Source organism: Dreissena polymorpha, chromosome 5, assembly GCF_020536995.1.
Source record: "Dreissena polymorpha isolate Duluth1 chromosome 5, UMN_Dpol_1.0, whole genome shotgun sequence".
NCBI lineage: Eukaryota > Metazoa > Mollusca > Bivalvia > Myida > Dreissenidae > Dreissena > Dreissena polymorpha.
This window is the reverse complement of record NC_068359.1, coordinates 73091229-73111843: the sequence shown is the minus strand read 5'-3', so window position 1 is coordinate 73111843 and position 20615 is coordinate 73091229. Positions and strand designations below refer to the sequence as shown.

The 20615-nt window shown below is 37.6% G+C and overlaps 1 long non-coding RNA gene across 5 annotated transcripts; it reads left to right on the top strand.

Annotated features, from left to right (window-relative positions):
• Nucleotides 1-252: 252 nt before the first annotated feature.
• LOC127880554 (uncharacterized) lies at nt 253-20247 on the top strand. 5 transcript variants are annotated; one of them, XR_008049573.1, is made up of 7 exons: nt 254-284; nt 9655-9705; nt 10487-10548; nt 13076-13137; nt 15648-15709; nt 18220-18281; nt 19958-20247. It is a non-coding gene; the product is annotated as an uncharacterized LOC127880554 (long non-coding RNA). The 5 variants fall into 5 exon arrangements; XR_008049574.1 differs by lacking the exon at nt 9655-9705 and having other exon boundaries at nt 253-284; XR_008049577.1 differs by lacking the exons at nt 254-284; nt 9655-9705 and adding an exon at nt 4587-4597.
• Nucleotides 20248-20615: the final 368 nt, after the last annotated feature.

Here is a 20615-nt window from a genome sequence, read left to right as displayed (position 1 = left end):
AACAGAGCCCCATTTCACACCGACATGAATGGCGGACATTTTTAACAGTTTGACCAGTGCAGCAGACACTTAATTGAGGCAAGCCTTCATATTTAGTGCAATCATGAACATAACAATGTTTATTACTTCATATTATTCATAAAAATACACTAAAAATACTTAAGTGCATGTTTGTTTTTGCCATTTTTATATCTTTTTTATTGGAATTTTGACTTTTTTCAGGTAGAGGAATGTCTGTCAACTAAGCCGAGGGCACTGGATAAGGGTTGTTGATGGTAAAACAGGTAATAATACTAAATCTTATCATGGGGTCACAAGCAAATAAGCATATTTATGATGCTTAAGGTGTGAAATACTGTCATAATCAGGTTTGTGGTCACTCAAACCCTTGCCGCCTTGCAATTCCCGTGCAGTTTTTATGATATTCCGCGTCCTGACACGTAAAGCTCGCGCTTGTTGGCAGCAGAAGTTGGCACTTAACAGTTTATCCTTGTTCCTAAGCATGTATGCAGGTGCATCTGAGTTGATATGCTACTTGTAACCCTACAATTAGCTTGTGTTTGGTATGTTTTCTCACAATATGCTTACTCATGGTCCCATGGCCCGCTGAAAGGATGTGGCGTCCGACTTAAACTAGGTTGTTTTAGCAAGTTTCCCCTTCATCATTTACCTTAGAGGGATCTTTTTGCCAAAATGTGGCACTTTCAGCAACCAGTTTAGTTTTTCATTTGGTACATGCTTCTCTCATTCAGTGATTTATGGGAAGTATTGACCTTATTTGCTTGTCTTTGCATACAAAGGTGACATGGATCAATGATATGGTGTTTGGTGTTGAGAATTCTGCGGGAAGCTGTGTCCCCAGAAGATGTACTAGAAACCTCTTTCAGGAAGCCTGCATTTATCTGAGCTGCCTTTCTGCCCCTGTTACTTACTTCAGGAACTTCATTTCTAAGCTTATATTATGCTCTCCAACATATGTATCTTGTTCATTTTAACCTTTCCTTCTAGTTTAAAACCCCCAAAATAGCATTTTTGTCTTTCGCTCAGTATTAAACCCCATTTTGACCAATTGCCACCATAAAATAGTCAAAAGTACTTGTTTTGCGCCCAAAATATGAATTTTGTATTCTCTTGAACCTCTGAATGACAGCTGGCAGAGCATATTGACCATCTGCTGCAGTTTAAAGGCACCCATGGGCATTATATGCTAGAATATACCATTTGCGACTGGTAAATAAATGGGCTCCGAGCACAAGGCGCTTTCAAGTTTCACACTTTTATAAGTGAAACACACAAGTTATAGAAGCTTATTGATTTCTACACTTCAAAGTATCTTTGATCTCTCATTTTTGCTTTTTTGTTGTTTGTCTTGGATGAAATTGGATATTTTTGCTGTGGAAATTGACATTTTTGGGGGTATTTAAAAAAAACAACACACAAAAAAGACATTATCAAAATTGCTTAGAGTGAAAATATCTGACAAGTTCTTCTTCCTTCCCCACCCCGCATAAGCCCCACGTGCCTGTCCATATGGTTTGTTTGGGTATTTTGTTGCAGATATTGAACACAACTGCTTTAAACTCTTAAAGGGACATTTAAGCTTTAACAGCCCTTAAATCGCTTCTTCGGACCGAAAAACACCCGCATGTGAAATGTGATCTAAAATGGCCAAATGGACAGATATCCCAGCCAAACTTAATATATTGGTGCAATATGAATAGGAAGATAATAATATGCAAGAAAAACACATTTCATTGCAGAACATATTTTTCCTTTAGGTTACATATACTAAATCTTTTTGGAGTGCAATGCATACTCTTTAAAAACCTGAACCCATTTATAGAAGACACAATTCTCTTTGTGGGGCCTTGCCATGACTTTATTTTAGAATGTTTCTTTGTGCATGTGGTAGGGAAACATTGATGTTTAACAGAAATTCACTCATTTGCTTGAAGGTTAAGACTACATGAGACTTTGACAGATGGCGGGAACCCACATCCACTGGTACGAACCCGTAAATTGATGGCTGTAAAACAGTGACCCGCTGATTCGCATCGAGTTCTTTCTTGCAAACGCATGAACCCCCCCTTTTTTAATATTGTCTAAATCATTGCGACTTGGAATGCTCTTTAAGAAAAGGTATGGTTTATGGGGTCTCTATGCGCAAAAGTTTGACTTTATTTTGTTGTTGAAGTTTATTTGCTTTTACATTGAATTGTGTAGGAAATCTTTTGGTATTTGTAACCTAAACTAGCTTTAGTAAAAATGAAATATCATCTGCAAGTGCAAAATATGACTGGGAAGCTGATTTTTGGTCATTTCTTAACAAAAGAGAGAAATAAGTGCCTTAAATGCATGATTCAGATAATTTGACCTGGAATAGTTGTTTTTCAAGTTGACCCCCACCCTGATATAGCCAAATAAGGCTAAATTGCTTTCCGACTTGGAATTCAAAACAAGAAGGCAAGAATTGGTTGACCGGGTAGCGTTAGTGTGCACATGAAGTCAGAATTCACCGCCAGGAACTCCGTGATGCAGTGAACGCAACAATACTAGTGCATAAGCATGAACTTCAAACAGAGCCCCATTACATTCACCCGACATGGAATGGCGGACATTTTTAGCAGTTTGGAACAGTGCAGCCAGACACTTAATTGAGGCAAGAGCCTTCATATTCAGTGGCAATCATGAACATAACAAGGTTTATTACCTTCATATTAATTCATAAAAATACACTAAAAAAAATATACTTAAGTGCATGTTTTTTGCCATTTTAGATCTATTTTTTATTGGAATTTTGACTTTTTCAGGTAGAGAAATGTCTGCACTAAGCCGAGGGCCACTGGATAAGGGTTTGTTGATGGTAAACAGGTATAATACTAATTATTATCATGTACGCAAGCAAATACGCATATTTATGATGCTTAAGGTGTAAATACTGTCATAATCAGGTTTTGGTCACTCAACCCCTTGCCGCCTTGCAATTCCCCCCGTGCAGTTTGTATGGATAGTTCCGCGTCCTGACACGTAAAGCTCGCTCTTTGTTGGCAGCATAATTTGCACATTAACAGGTTTATATCCTTGTTCCTAAGCATGTTGCAGTGCATCTGAGTTGATATGCTACTTTAACCCTACAATTAGCTTGTGTTTGGTATTGTTTTCTCACAATATGCTTACATCATGGTCCCGGCTTGAAAGGATGTGGCGTCCACTTAAACATAGGATTGTTGTAGCAAGTGTCCCCCTTCATCATTTACCTTAGAGGGATCTTTTTGCCAAAATTTGGCACTTTCACAGCAACAGTTTAGTTTTTCATTTGGTACATGCTTCTCTCATTCAGTGATTTATGGGAAGTATTGACCTATTTGCTTGTCTTTGCATACAAAGGTGACATGGATCAATGATATGTGTTGTGTTGAGAATTCTGCGGAAGCTGTGTCCCCAGAAGATGTACTAGAAACCTCTTTCAGGAAGCCTGCAATTGATCTGAGCTGCCTTTCTCTTTCTGCCCCCTGTTACCTTCATAGAACTTCATTTCTAAGCTTATAATGCTCTCCAACATATATGTATCTTGTTCATTTTAACCTTTCCTTCTAGTTTAAACCCCCAAAATGAGCATTTTGTCTTTCGCTCATTTTTAACGCCCATTTTGACCAATTGCCACCATAAAAATAGTCAAAGTACTTGTTTGGCGCCCAAATATGAAATTTTGTATTCTCTTGAACCTCTGATGACAGCTGGCAGAGCAATTGACCATCTGCTTGCAGTTTAAAGGCACCCATGGCATTATATGCTAGAATATACCATTTGCGACTGGTAAATAAATGGGCTCTCGAGCAACAAGGCGCTTTCAAGATTTCACACTTTTATAAGTGTGAAACAACAAGTTATGGAAGCTTATTGATTTCTACACTTCAAAGTATCTTTGATCTCTCATTTTTGCTTATTTGTTGTTTGTCTGGATGAATTGGATATTTTTGCTGGGAAATTGACATTTTTGGGGTAATTTAAAAAAAACACACACAAAAAAGACATTATCAAATTGCTTGAGTGAAATATCTGACAATTCATTCTTTCCCCCCCCGCAGCAAGCCCCACGTGCCTGTCCATATGGTTTGTTTTGGTATTTTGTTGCAGATATTGAACACAACTGCTTTAACCTCTTAAAGGGCATTTAAGCTTTAACAGCCCTTAAATCGCCTTCTTCGGACCGAAAACACCCGCATGTGAAAATGTGATCTAAAATGGCCAAATGGACAGATAATCCAGCCAAACTTAATATATTGTGCAATATGAATAGGAAGATAATAATATGCAAGAAAAACACATTTCATGCAGAACATTTTTCCTTAGGTTACAATATACTAAATCTTTTTGGAGTGCAATGCTATACTCTTTAAAAACCTGAACATCATTTATAAGAAGACACAATTCTCTGTGTGGGCACTTTCCATGACTTTATTTTAGAATGTTTCTTTTGTGCATGTGGTAGGGAAAACATTGATGTTTAACAGAAATTCACTCATTTGCTTGAAGGTTAAAGACTACATGAGACTTTGACAGATGGCGGGAACCCACATCCACTGGTACGAACCCGGTAAATTGATGGCTGTAAAACAGTGACCGCTGATTCGCATCGAGTTTCTTTCTTGCAAAACGCATGACCCCCCCCTTTTTTATTTTCTAAATCATTGCGACTTGGAATGCTCTTTAAGAAAGGTATGGTTATGGGGGTCTCTATGCGCAAAAGTTTGACTTTATTTTTGTTGAAGTTATTGCTTTTACATTGAATTTGTGTAGGAAATCTTTTGGTATATTGTAACCTAAACTAGCTTTAGGTAAAAATGAATATCATCTGCAAGTGCAAAATATGACTGGAAAGCTGATTTTTGGTCATTTCTTAACAAAAGAGAAGAAAATAGTGCCTTAAATGCATGAATTCAGATAATTTGACCTGGAATAGTTGTTTTTCAAGTTGACCCCCACCCTGATATAGCCAAATAAGGCTAAATTGCTTTCCCGACTTGAATTCAAAGGCATATTGGTTGACCGTGTAGCGTTAGTGTGCTACATGAAGTCAGAATTCAACGCCAGGAACTCCGTGATCCAGTAACGCAACAATAGCTAGTGCATAAAGCATGAACATTCAAACAGAGCCCCATTTCACCGACATGGAATGGCGGACATTTTACAGTTTGGACAGTGCAGCAGACACTTAATTGAGGCAGCCTTCATATTTAGTACAATCATGAACATAACAGGTTTATTTACTTCTATATTCATAAAAATACACTAAAAATACTTAAATGCATGTTTTTTGCCATTTTATATAATCTATTTTTATTGGGAATTTTGACTTTTTCAGGTAGAGGAATGTCTGCAACTAAGCCGAGGGCCACGGATAAGGGTGTTGATGGTAAACAGGTAATAATACTAAATTATTATCATGTACGCAAGCAATAAGCATATTTATGATGCTTAAGGTGTGAAATACTGTCATAATCGAGGTTTGTGGTCACTCAAACCCTTGCCGCCTTGCAATTCCCCCGTGCAGTTTGTATGGATAGTTCCGCGTCCTGACACGTAAGCTCGCGCTTTGTTGGCAGCAGAAGTTGGCACTTAACAGGTTTATCCTTGTTCCTAAGCATGTATGCAGTGCATCTGAGTTGATATGCTACTTGTAACCCTACAATTAGCTTGTGTTTGGTATTGTTTTCTCACAATATGCTTACAGTCATGGTCCCCCCCGGCTTGAAAGGATGTGGCGTCCGACTTAACATAGGATTGTTGTAGCAAGTGTCCCCTTCATCATTTACCTTAGAGGGATCTTTTTGCCAAAATGTGGCACTTTCAGCAACCAGTTTAGTTTTTCATTTGGTACAAATGCTTCTCTCATTCAGTGATTTTGGGAAGTATTGACCTTATTTGCTTGTCTTTGCATACAAGGTGACATGGATCATGATATGTTGTTGTGTTGAGAATTCTGGCGGGAAGCTGTGTCCCCAGAAGATGTCCTAGAAACCTCTTCAGGAAGCCGCATTGATTGAGCTGCCTTTCGGCCTCCTGTTACTAAACTTCATAGAACATTCATTTCTAAGCTTATAATGCTGTCTCCAACATATATGTATCTTGTTCATTTTAAACCTTTCCTTCTAGTTTAAAACCCCCAAAATGAGCATTTTTGTCTTTCGCTCAGTTATTAACGCCCATTTTGACCAGATTGCCACCATAAAATAGTCAAAAGTACTGTTTTGCGCCCAAAATATGAAATTTTGTATTCTCTTGAACCTCTGAAGAGCAGCTGGCAGAGCATATTGGACCATCTGCTGCAGTTTAAAGGCACCCATGGCATTATATGCTAGAATATACCATTTGCGACTGGTAAATAAATGGGCTCCGAGCAACAAGGCGCTTTCAAGATTTCACACTTTTATAAGTGTGAAACAACAAGTTAGGAAGCTTATTGATTTCTACACTTCAAAGTATCTTTGATCTCTCATTTTTTGCTTATTTGTTGTTTGTCTTGGATGAAATTGGATATTTTTCTGGGAAATTGACATTTTTGGGGTATTTAAAAAAAACACACACAAAAAAGACATTATCAAAATTGCTTGGAGTGAAAATATCTGACAAGTTCATTCTTTCCCCACCCCGCATAAGCCCCACGTGCCTGTCCATATGGTTTGTTTTGGTATTTTGTTGCAGATATTGAACACAACAGCTTTAACTCTTAAAGGGACATTTAAGCTTTAACAGCCCTTAAATCGCCTTCTTCGACCGAAACACCCGCATGTGAAAATGTGATCTAAATGGCCAATGGACAGATAATCCAGCCAAACTTAATATTGGTGCAATATGAATAGGAAGATAATAATATGCAAGAAACACATTTCATTCAGAACATATTTTTCCTTTAGGTTACAATATACTAAATCTTTTGTGAGTGCAATGCTATACTCTTTAAAAACCTGACACCATTTATAAGAAGACACAATTCTCTGTGTGGGCACTTGCCATGACTTTATTTTAGAATGTTTCTTTGTGCATGTGGTAGGGAAAACATTGATGTTTAACAGAAATTCACTCATTTGCTTGAAGGTTAAAGACTACATGAGACTTGACAGATGGCGGGAAACCCCATCCACTGGTACGAACCCGGTAAATTGATGGCTGTAAAACAGTGACCGCTGATTCGCATCGAGTTCTTTCTTGCAAAACGCATGACCCCCCTTTTTTTATTGTCTAAATCATTGCGACTTGGAATGCTCTTTAGAAAAGGTATGGTTATGGGGCTCTATGCGCAAAAGTTTGACTTATTTTTTGTGAATTATTGCTTTTTTACATTGAATTTGTGTAGGAAATCTTTTGGTATATTGTAACCTAAACTAGCTTTAGGTAAAAATGAAATAATCATCTGCAAGTGCAAAATATGACTGGGAAAGCTGATTTTTGGTCATTTCTTACAAAGAGAAGAAAATAAGTGCCTTAAATGCATGAATTCAGATAATTTGACCTGAATAGTTTGTTTTTCAAGTTGACCCCCACCCTGATATAGCCAAATAGGGCTAAATTGCTTTCCGACTTGAATTCAAAGGCATATTGGTTGACCGTGTAGCGTTAGTGTGCTACATGAAGTCAGAATTCACGCCAGGAACTCCGTGATCCAGTAACGCAACAATAGCTATGCATAAAGCATGAACATTCAAACAGAGCCCCATTTCACCGACATGGAATGGCGGACATTTTTACAGTTTGGACAGTGCAGCAGACACTTAATTGAGGCAGCCTTCATATTTAGTACATCATGAACATAACAAGGTTTATTACTTCATATTATTCATAAAAATACACTAAAAATACTAAGTGCATGTTTTTTGCCATTTTATATCTATTTTTTTTGGGAATTTTGACTTTTTCAGGTAGAGGAATGTCTGCAACTAAGCCGAGGGCCACTGGATAAGGTTGTTGATGGTAAAACAGTAATAATACTAATTATTATCATGTACGCAAGCAAATAAGCATATTTATGATGCTTAAGGTGTGAAATACTGTCATAATCAGGTTTGTGGTCACTCAAACCTTGCCGCCTTGCAATTCCCCCGTGCAGTTTGTATGGATAGTTCCGCGTCCTGACACGTAAAGCTCGCGCTTTGTTGGCAGCAGAAGTTGGCACTTAACAGGTTTTATCCTTGTTCCTAAGCATGTATGCAGTGCATCTGAGTTGATATGCTACTTGTAACCCTACAATTAGCTTGTGTTTGGTATTGTTTTCTCACAATATGCTCTTACAGTCATGGTCCCGGCTTGAAAGGATGTGGCGTCCGACTTAAACATAGGATTGTTGTAGCAAGTGTCCCCTCATCATTTACCTTAGAGGGATCTTTTTGCCAAAATGTGGCACTTCAATCACAGTTTAGTTAGTTTTTCATTGGTACATGCTTCTCTCATTCAGTGATTTATGGGAAGTATTGACCTTATTTGCTGTCTTTGGCATACAAAGGTGACATGGATCAATGATATGTTGTGGTGTTGAGAATTCTGCGGGAAGCTGTGTCCCCAGAAGATGTACTAGAAACCTCTTTCAGGAAGCCTGCATTGATCTGAGCTGCCTTTCTGCCCCTGTTACTACTTATAGACTCTCTTCATTTCTAAGCTTATAATGCTCTCCAACATATATGTATCTGTTCATTTTAACCTTTCCTTCTAGTTTAAACCCCCAAAATGAGCATTTTTGTCTTTCGCTCAGTTATTAACGCCCATTTTGACCAGATTGCCACCATAAAAATAGTCAAAGTACTTGTTTTGCGCCCAAATATGAAATTTTGTATTCTCTTGAACCTCTGAATGACAGCTGGCAGAGCATATTGACCATCTGCTGCAGTTTAAAGGCACCCATGGCATTATATGCTAGAATATACCATTTGCGACTGGTAATAAATGGCTCCGAGCAACAAGGCGCTTTCAAGATTTCACACTTTTATAAGTGTGAAACAACAAGTTATAGGAAGCTTTTGATTCTACACTTCAAAGTATCTTTGATCTCTCATTTTTGCTTATTTGTTGTTTGTCTTGGATGAAATTGGATATTTTGGCTGGGAAATTGACATTTTTGGGGTATTTAAAAAAAAACACACACAAAAAAGACATTATCAAAATTGCTTAGGAGTGAAAATATCTGACAAGTTCATTCTTTCCCCACCCCGCATAAGCCCCACGTTCCTGTCCATATGGTTTGTTTTGGTATTTTGTTGCAGATATTGAACACAACAGCTTAACTCTTAAAGGGACATTTAAGCTTTAACAGCCCTTAAATCGCCTTCTTCGGACCGAAAACACCAGCATGGTGAAAATGTGATCTCAAATGGCCAAATGAACAGATAATCCAGCCAAACTTAATATATTGGTGCAATATGAATAGGAAGATAATAATATGCAAGAAAAACACATTCATGCAGAACATATTTTTCCTTTAGGTTACAATATACTAAATCTTTTTGGAGTGCAATGCTATACTCTTTAAAAACCTGAACACCATTTATAAGAGACACAATTCTCTGTGTGGGCACTTGCCATGACTTTATTTTAGAATGTTTCTTTGTGCATGTGGTAGGGAAAACATTGATGTTTAACAGAAATTCACTCATTTGCTTGAAGGTTAAAGACTACATGAGACTTTGACAGATGGCGGGAAACCCACATCCACTGGTACGAACCCGGTAAATTGATGGCTGTAAAACAGTGACCGCTGATTCGCATCGAGTTCTTTCTTGCAAAACGCATGACCCCCCTTTTTTATTGTCTAAATCATTGCGACTTGGAATGCTCTTTAAGAAAAGGTATGGTTATGGGGGTCTCTATGCGCAAAAGTTTGACTTTATTTTTTGTGAAGTTATTGCTTTTACATTGAATTTGTGTAGGAAATCTTTTGGTATATTGTACCTAAACTAGCTTAGGTAAAATGAAATATCATCTGCAAGTGCAAAATATGACTGGGAAAGCTGATTTTTGGTCATTTCTTAACAAAAGAGAAGAAAATAAGTGCCTTAAATGCATGAATTCAGATAATTTGACCTGGAAATAGTTGTTTTCAAGTTGACCCCCACCCTGATATAGCCAAATAAGGGCTAAATTGCTTTCCGACTTGAATTCAAGGCATATTTGGTTGACCGTGTAGCGTAGTGTTGCTACATGAAGTCAGAATTCAACGCCAGGAACTCCGGTGATTCTCAGTGACGCAACAATAGCTAGTGCATAAAGCATGAACATCAAACAGAGCCCCATTTCACCGACAGGGAATGGCGGACATTTTTACAGTTTGGACAGTGCAGCAGACACTTAATTGAGGCAGCCTTCATATTTAGTGCAATCATGAACATAACAAGGTTTATTACTTCATATTATTCATAAAAATACACTAAAATACTTAAGTGCATGTTTTTTTGCCATTTTATATCTATTTTTTTATTGGGAATTTTGACTTTTTCAGGTAGAGGAATGTCTGCAACTAAGCCGAGGGCCACTGGATAAGGGTTGTTGATGGTAAAACAGGTAATAATACTAAATATTATCTATGTACGCAAGCAAATAAGCATATTTATGATGCTTAAGGTGTGAAATACTGTCATAATCAGGTTGTGGTCACTCAAACCCCTTGCGCCTTGCAATTCCCCGTGCAGTTTGTATGGATAGTTCCGCGTCCTGACACGTAAAGCTCGCGCTTTGTTGGCAGCAGAAGTTGGCACTTAACAGGTTTATCCCTTGTTCCTAAGCATGTATGCAGTGATTGAGTTGATATGCTACTTGTAAACCCTACAATTTAGCTTGTGTTTGGTATTGTTTTCTCACAATATGCTTACAGTCATGGTCCCGGCTTGAAAGGATGTGGCGTCCGACTTAAACATAGGATTGTTGTAGCAAGTGTCCCCTGTCATCATTTACCTTAGAGGGATTCTTTTGCCAAAATGTGGCACTTTCAGCAACCAGTTTAGTTTTCATTTGGTACATGCTACTCCTCATTCAGTGATTATGGGAAGTATTGACCTTATTTGGCTTGTCTTTGCATACCAAAGGTGACATGGATCAATGATATGTGTTGTGTTGAGAATTCTGCGGGAAGCTGTGTCCCCAGAAGATGTACTAGAAACCTCTTCAGGAAGCCTGCATTGATCTGAGCTGCCTTTCTGCTTCCCCTGTTACTTCATAGAACTTCATTTCTAAGCTTATAATGCTCTCCAACATATATGTATCTTGTTCATTTTAACCTTTCCTTCTAGTTTAAACCCCCAAAATGAGCATTTTTGTCTTTCGCTCAGTTATTAACGCCCATTTTGACCAGATTGCCACCATAAAATAGTCAAAAGTACTGTTTTGCGCCCAAAATATGAATTTTGTATTCTACTTGAACCTCTGAATGACAGCTGGCAGAGCATATTGACCATCTGCTGCAGTTTTAAAGGCACCCTGCATTATATGCGAGAATAGTACATATGCTCAGAATATACCATTGCGACTGGTAAATAAATGGGCTCCGAGCAACAAGGCGCTTTCAAGATTTCACACTTTTATAAGTGTGAAACAACAAGTTATAGGAAGCTTATTGATTTTACACTTCAAAGTATCTTTGATCTCTCATTTTTGCCTTATTTGTTGTTTGTCTTGGATGAAATTGGATATTTTTGCTGGGAAATTGACATTTTTGGGGGTATTTAAAAAAAAACACACACAAAAAAGACATTATCAAAATTGCTTAGAGTGAAAATATCTGACAAGTTCATTCTTTCCCCACCCCGCATAAGCCCCACGTGCCTGTCCATATGGTTTGTTTTGGTATTTGTTGCAGATATTGAACACAACAGCTTTAAACTCTTAAAGGGACATTTAGCTTAACAGCCCTTAAATCGCCTTCTTCGGACCGAAAACACCCGCATGTGAAAATGTGATCTAAAATGGCCAAATGGAACAGATAATCCAGCCAAACTTAATATATTGGTGCAATATGAATAGGAAGATAATAATATGCAAGAAAAACACATTTCATGCAGAACATATTTTTCCTTTAGGTTACAATATACTAAATCTTTTTGGAGTGCAATGCTATACTCTTTAAAAAACCTGAACATCATTTATAAGAAGACACAATTCTCTGTGTGGGCACTTGCCATGACTTTATTTTAGAATGTTTCTTTGTGCATGTGGTAGGGAAAACATTGATGTTTAACAGAAATTCACTCATTTGCTTGAAGGTTAAAGACTACATGAGACTTTGACAGATGGCGGGAAACCCACATCCACTGGTACGAACCCGGTAAATTGATGGCTGTAAAACAGTGACCGCTGATTCGCATCGAGTTCTTTCTTGCAAAACGCATGACCCCCCTTTTTTATTGTCTAAATCATTGCGACTTGGAATGCTCTTTAAGAAAAGGTATGGTTATGGGGGTCTCTATGCGCAAAAGTTTGACTTTATTTTTTGTTGAAGTTATTGCTTTTACATTGAATTTGTGTAGGAAATCTTTTGGTATATTGTAACCTAAACTAGCTTTAGGTAAAAATGAAATATCATCTGCAAGTGCAAAATATGACTGGGAAAGCTGATTTTTGGTCATTTCTTAACAAAAGAGAAGAAAATAAGTGCCTTAAATGCATGAATTCAGATAATTTGACCTGGAATAGTTGTTTTTCAAGTTGACCCCCACCCTGATATAGCCAAATAAGGGCTAAATTGCTTTCCGACTTGAATTCAAAGGCATATTGGTTGACCGTGTAGCGTTAGTGTGCTACATGAAGTCAGAATTCAACGCCAGGAACTCCGTGATCCAGTGACGCAACAATAGCTAGTGCATAAAGCATGAACATTCAAACAGAGCCCCATTTCACCGACATGGAATGGCGGACATTTTTACAGTTTGGACAGTGCAGCAGACACTTAATTGAGGCAGCCTTCATATTTAGTGCAATCATGAACATAACAAGGTTTATTACTTCATATTATTCATAAAAATACACTAAAAATACTTAAGTGCATGTTTTTTGCCATTTTATATCTATTTTTTATTGGGAATTTTGACTTTTTCAGGTAGAGGAATGTCTGCAACTAAGCCGAGGGCCACTGGATAAGGGTTGTTGATGGTAAAACAGGTAATAATACTAAATTATTATCATGTACGCAAGCAAATAAGCATATTTATGATGCTTAAGGTGTGAAATACTGTCATAATCAGGTTTGTGGTCACTCAAACCCTTGCCGCCTTGCAATTCCCCGTGCAGTTTGTATGGATAGTTCCGCGTCCTGACACGTAAAGCTCGCGCTTTGTTGGCAGCAGAAGTTGGCACTTAACAGGTTTATCCTTGTTCCTAAGCATGTATGCAGTGCATCTGAGTTGATATGCTACTTGTAACCCTACAATTAGCTTGTGTTTGGTATTGTTTTCTCACAATATGCTTACAGTCATGGTCCCGGCTTGAAAGGATGTGGCGTCCGACTTAAACATAGGATTGTTGTAGCAAGTGTCCCCTTCATCATTTACCTTGAGGGATCTTTTTGCCAAAATGTGGCACTTTCAGCAACCAGTTTAGTTTTTCATTTGGTACATGCTTCTCTCATTCAGTGATTTATGGGAAGTATTGACCTTATTTGCTTGTCTTTGCATACAAAGGTGACATGGATCAATGATATGTGTTGTGTTGAGAATTCTGCGGGAAGCTGTGTCCCCAGAAGATGTACTAGAAACCTCTTTCAGGAAGCCTGCATTGATCTGAGCTGCCTTTCTGCCCCTGTTACTTCATAGAACTTCATTTCTAAGCTTATAATGCTCTCCAACATATATGTATCTTGTTCATTTTAACCTTTCCTTCTAGTTTAAACCCCCAAAATGAGCATTTTTGTCTTTCGCTCAGTTATTAACGCCCATTTTGACCAGATTGCCACCATAAAAATAGTCAAAAGTACTTGTTTTGCGCCCAAAATATGAAATTTTGTATTCTCTTGAACCTCTGAATGACAGCTGGCAGAGCATATTGACCATCTGCTGCAGTTTAAAGGCACCCATGGCATTATATGCTAGAATATACCATTTGCGACTGGTAAATAAATGGGCTCCGAGCAACAAGGCGCTTTCAAGATTTCACACTTTTATAAGTGTGAAACAACAAGTTATAGGAAGCTTATTGATTTCTACACTTCAAAGTATCTTTGATCTCTCATTTTTGCTTATTTGTTGTTTGTCTTGGATGAAATTGGATATTTTTGCTGGGAAATTGACATTTTTGGGGGTATTTAAAAAAAAACACACACAAAAAAGACATTATCAAAATTGCTTAGAGTGAAAATATCTGACAAGTTCATTCTTTCCCCACCCCGCATAAGCCCCACGTGCCTGTCCATATGGTTTGTTTTGGTATTTTGTTGCAGATATTGAACACAACAGCTTTAACTCTTAAAGGGACATTTAAGCTTTAACAGCCCTTAAATCGCCTTCTTCGGACCGAAAACACCCGCATGTGAAAATGTGATCTAAAATGGCCAAATGAACAGATAATCCAGCCAAACTTAATATATTGGTGCAATATGAATAGGAAGATAATAATATGCAAGAAAAACACATTTCATGCAGAACATATTTTTCCTTTAGGTTACAATATACTAAATCTTTTTGGAGTGCAATGCTATACTCTTTAAAAACCTGAACACCATTTATAAGAAGACACAATTCTCTGTGTGGGCACTTGCCATGACTTTATTTTAGAATGTTTCTTTGTGCATGTGGTAGGGAAAACATTGATGTTTAACAGAAATTCACTCATTTGCTTGAAGGTTAAAGACTACATGAGACTTTGACAGATGGCGGGAAACCCACATCCACTGGTACGAACCCGGTAAATTGATGGCTGTAAAACAGTGACCGCTGATTCGCATCGAGTTCTTTCTTGCAAAACGCATGACCCCCCCTTTTTTATTGTCTAAATCATTGCGACTTGGAATGCTCTTTAAGAAAAGGTATGGTTATGGGGGTCTCTATGCGCAAAAGTTTGACTTTATTTTTTGTTGAAGTTATTGCTTTTACATTGAATTTGTGTAGGAAATCTTTTGGTATATTGTAACCTAAACTAGCTTTAGGTAAAAATGAAATATCATCTGCAAGTGCAAAATATGACTGGGAAAGCTGATTTTTGGTCATTTCTTAACAAAAGAGAAGAAAATAAGTGCCTTAAATGCATGAATTCAGATAATTTGACCTGGAATAGTTGTTTTTCAAGTTGACCCCCACCCTGATATAGCCAAATAAGGGCTAAATTGCTTTCCGACTTGAATTCAAAGGCATATTGGTTGACCGTGTAGCGTTAGTGTGCTACATGAAGTCAGAATTCAACGCCAGGAACTCCGTGATCCAGTGACGCAACAATAGCTAGTGCATAAAGCATGAACATTCAAACAGAGCCCCATTTCACCGACATGGAATGGCGGACATTTTTACAGTTTGGACAGTGCAGCAGACACTTAATTGAGGCAGCCTTCATATTTAGTGCAATCATGAACATAACAAGGTTTATTACTTCATATTATTCATAAAAATACACTAAAAATACTTAAGTGCATGTTTTTTTGCCATTTTATATCTATTTTTTATTGGGAATTTTGACTTTTTCAGGTAGAGGAATGTCTGCAACTAAGCCGAGGGCCACTGGATAAGGGTTGTTGATGGTAAAACAGGTAATAATACTAAATTATTATCATGTACGCAAGCAAATAAGCATATTTATGATGCTTAAGGTGTGAAATACTGTCATAATCAGGTTTGTGGTCACTCAAACCCTTGCCGCCTTGCAATTCCCCGTGCAGTTTGTATGGATAGTTCCGCGTCCTGACACGTAAAGCTCGCGCTTTGTTGGCAGCAGAAGTTGGCACTTAACAGGTTTATCCTTGTTCCTAAGCATGTATGCAGTGCATCTGAGTTGATATGCTACTTGTAACCCTACAATTAGCTTGTGTTTGGTATTGTTTTCTCACAATATGCTTACAGTCATGGTCCCGGCTTGAAAGGATGTGGCGTCCGACTTAAACATAGGATTGTTGTAGCAAGTGTCCCCTTCATCATTTACCTTAGAGGGATCTTTTTGCCAAAATGTGGCACTTTCAGCAACCAGTTTAGTTTTTCATTTGGTACATGCTACTCTCATTCAGTGATTTATGGGAAGTATTGACCTTATTTGCTTGTCTTTGCATACAAAGGTGACATGGATCAATGATATGTGTTGTGTTGAGAATTCTGCGGGAAGCTGTGTCCCCAGAAGATGTACTAGAAACCTCTTTCAGGAAGCCTGCATTGATCTGAGCTGCCTTTCTGCCCCTGTTACTTCATAGAACTTCATTTCTAAGCTTATAATGCTCTCCAACATATATGTATCTTGTTCATTTTAACCTTTCCTTCTAGTTTAAACCCCCAAAATGAGCATTTTTGTCTTTCGCTCAGTTATTAACGCCCATTTTGACCAGATTGCCACCATAAAAATAGTCAAAAGTACTTGTTTTGCGCCCAAAATATGAAATTTTGTATTCTCTTGAACCTCTGAATGACAGCTGGCAGAGCATATTGACCATCTGCTGCAGTTTTAAAGGCACCCATGGCATTATATGCTAGAATATACCATTTGCGACTGGTAAATAAATGGGCTCCGAGCAACAAGGCGCTTTCAAGATTTCACACTTTTATAAGTGTGAAACAACAAGTTATAGGAAGCTTATTGATTTCTACACTTCAAAGTATCTTTGATCTCTCATTTTTGCTTATTTGTTGTTTGTCTTGGATGAAATTGGATATTTTTGCTGGGAAATTGACATTTTTGGGGGTATTTAAAAAAAAACACACACAAAAAAGACATTATCAAAATTGCTTAGAGTGAAAATATCTGACAAGTTCATTCTTTCCCCACCCCGCATAAGCCCCACGTGCCTGTCCATATGGTTTGTTTTGGTATTTTGTTGCAGATATTGAACACAACAGCTTTAACTCTTAAAGGGACATTTAAGCTTTAACAGCCCTTAAATCGCCTTCTTCGGACCGAAAACACCCGCATGTGAAAATGTGATCTAAAATGGCCAAATGGACAGATAATCCAGCCAAACTTAATATATTGGTGCAATATGAATAGGAAGATAATAATATGCAAGAAAAACACATTTCATGCAGAACATATTTTTCCTTTAGGTTACAATATACTAAATCTTTTTGGAGTGCAATGCTATACTCTTTAAAAACCTGAACATCATTTATAAGAAGACACAATTCTCTGTGTGGGCACTTGCCATGACTTTATTTTAGAATGTTTCTTTGTGCATGTGGTAGGGAAAACATTGATGTTTAACAGAAATTCACTCATTTGCTTGAAGGTTAAAGACTACATGAGACTTTGACAGATGGCGGGAAACCCACATCCACTGGTACGAACCCGGTAAATTGATGGCTGTAAAACAGTGACCGCTGATTCGCATCGAGTTCTTTCTTGCAAAACGCATGACCCCCCTTTTTTATTGTCTAAATCATTGCGACTTGGAATGCTCTTTAAGAAAAGGTATGGTTATGGGGGTCTCTATGCGCAAAAGTTTGACTTTATTTTTTGTTGAAGTTATTGCTTTTACATTGAATTTGTGTAGGAAATCTTTTGGTATATTGTAACCTAAACTAGCTTTAGGTAAAAATGAAATATCATCTGCAAGTGCAAAATATGACTGGGAAAGCTGATTTTTGGTCATTTCTTAACAAAAGAGAAGAAAATAAGTGCCTTAAATGCATGAATTCAGATAATTTGACCTGGAATAGTTGTTTTTCAAGTTGACCCCCACCCTGATATAGCCAAATAAGGGCTAAATTGCTTTCCGACTTGAATTCAAAGGCATATTGGTTGACCGTGTAGCGTTAGTGTGCTACATGAAGTCAGAATTCAACGCCAGGAACTCCGTGATCCAGTGACGCAACAATAGCTAGTGCATAAAGCATGAACATTCAAACAGAGCCCCATTTCACCGACATGGAATGGCGGACATTTTTACAGTTTGGACAGTGCAGCAGACACTTAATTGAGGCAGCCTTCATATTTAGTGCAATCATGAACATAACAAGGTTTATTACTTCATATTATTCATAAAAATACACTAAAAATACTTAAGTGCATGTTTTTTGCCATTTTATATCTATTTTTTATTGGGAATTTTGACTTTTTCAGGTAGAGGAATGTCTGCAACTAAGCCGAGGGCCACTGGATAAGGGTTGTTGATGGTAAAACAGGTAATAATACTAAATTATTATCATGTACGCAAGCAAATAAGCATATTTATGATGCTTAAGGTGTGAAATACTGTCATAATCAGGTTTGTGGTCACTCAAACCCTTGCCGCCTTGCAATTCCCCGTGCAGTTTGTATGGATAGTTCCGCGTCCTGACACGTAAAGCTCGCGCTTTGTTGGCAGCAGAAGTTGGCACTTAACAGGTTTATCCTTGTTCCTAAGCATGTATGCAGTGCATCTGAGTTGATATGCTACTTGTAACCCTACAATTAGCTTGTGTTTGGTATTGTTTTCTCACAATATGCTTACAGTCATGGTCCCGGCTTGAAAGGATGTGGCGTCCGACTTAAACATAGGATTGTTGTAGCAAGTGTCCCCTTCATCATTTACCTTAGAGGGATCTTTTTGCCAAAATGTGGCACTTTCAGCAACCAGTTTAGTTTTTCATTTGGTACATGCTTCTCTCATTCAGTGATTTATGGGAAGTATTGACCTTATTTGCTTGTCTTTGCATACAAAGGTGACATGGATCAATGATATGTGTTGTGTTGAGAATTCTGCGGGAAGCTGTGTCCCCAGAAGATGTACTAGAAACCTCTTTCAGGAAGCCTGCATTGATCTGAGCTGCCTTTCTGCCCCTGTTACTTCATAGAACTTCATTTCTAAGCTTATAATGCTCTCCAACATATATGTATCTTGTTCATTTTAACCTTTCCTTCTAGTTTAAACCCCCAAAATGAGCATTTTTGTCTTTCGCTCAGTTATTAACGCCCATTTTGACCAGATTGCCACCATAAAAATAGTCAAAAGTACTTGTTTTGCGCCCAAAATATGAAATTTTGTATTCTCTTGAACCTCTGAATGACAGCTGGCAGAGCATATTGACCATCTGCTGCAGTTTAAAGGCACCCATGGCATTATATGCTAGAATATACCATTTGCGACTGGTAAATAAATGGGCTCCGAGCAACAAGGCGCTTTCAAGATTTCACACTTTTATAAGTGTGAAACAACAAGTTATAGGAAGCTTATTGATTTCTACACTTCAAAGTATCTTTGATCTCTCATTTTTGCTTATTTGTTGTTTGTCTTGGATGAAATTGGATATTTTTGCTGGGAAATTGACATTTTTGGGGGTATTTAAAAAAAAACACACACAAAAAAGACATTATCAAAATTGCTTAGAGTGAAAATATCTGACAAGTTCATTCTTTCCCCACCCCGCATAAGCCCCACGTGCCTGTCCATATGGTTTGTTTTGGTATTTTGTTGCAGATATTGAACACAACAGCTTTAACTCTTAAAGGGACATTTAAGCTTTAACAGCCCTTAAATCGCCTTCTTCGGACCGAAAACACCCGCATGTGAAAATGTGATCTAAAATGGCCAAATGGACAGATAATCCAGCCAAACTTAATATATTGGTGCAATATGAATAGGAAGATAATAATATGCAAGAAAAACACATTTCATGCAGAACATATTTTTCCTTTAGGTTACAATATACTAAATCTTTTTGGAGTGCAATGCTATACTCTTTAAAAACCTGAACATCATTTATAAGAAGACACAATTCTCTGTGTGGGCACTTGCCATGACTTTATTTTAGAATGTTTCTTTGTGCATGTGGTAGGGAAAACTTTGATGTTTAACAGAAATTCACTCATTTGCTTGAAGGTTAAAGACTACATGAGACTTTGACAGATGGCGGGAAACCCACATCCACTGGTACGAACCCGGTAAATTGATGGCTGTAAAACAGTGACCGCTGATTCGCATCGAGTTCTTTCTTGCAAAACGCATGACCCCCCTTTTTTATTGTCTAAATCATTGCGACTTGGAATGCTCTTTAAGAAAAGGTATGGTTATGGGGGTCTCTATGCGCAAAAGTTTGACTTTATTTTTTGTTGAAGTTATTGCTTTTACATTGAATTTGTGTAGGAAATCTTTTGGTATATTGTAACCTAAAATACATATATCAAATGGTAACATTTACGTTTATAATAAGTTTAATACACATAAAGTATTACATTTGCAAATTAGACAGATAAAACATTATTTCTAGTGAACCCTAAAAAACATCAATTATCACTAATTTTACGAGGAGTATAAGAGGTTAACAAGTTACTGGTTCCCCAACGAACCTCAAAGTTTATTTTGGTATTCCATGTTAAGTTTTCATCATTTTTGCTTATTACACTTAATTAACCAGCTGTATATTTTGCGATCATATTATCTAAATTTAATAATTGTAATTTGCCAACAAGTGACGAAAGAGATTATACAGAGATCTGAAAGTTGAATTCATGTCATTTGTATATTAATAAATAATTCT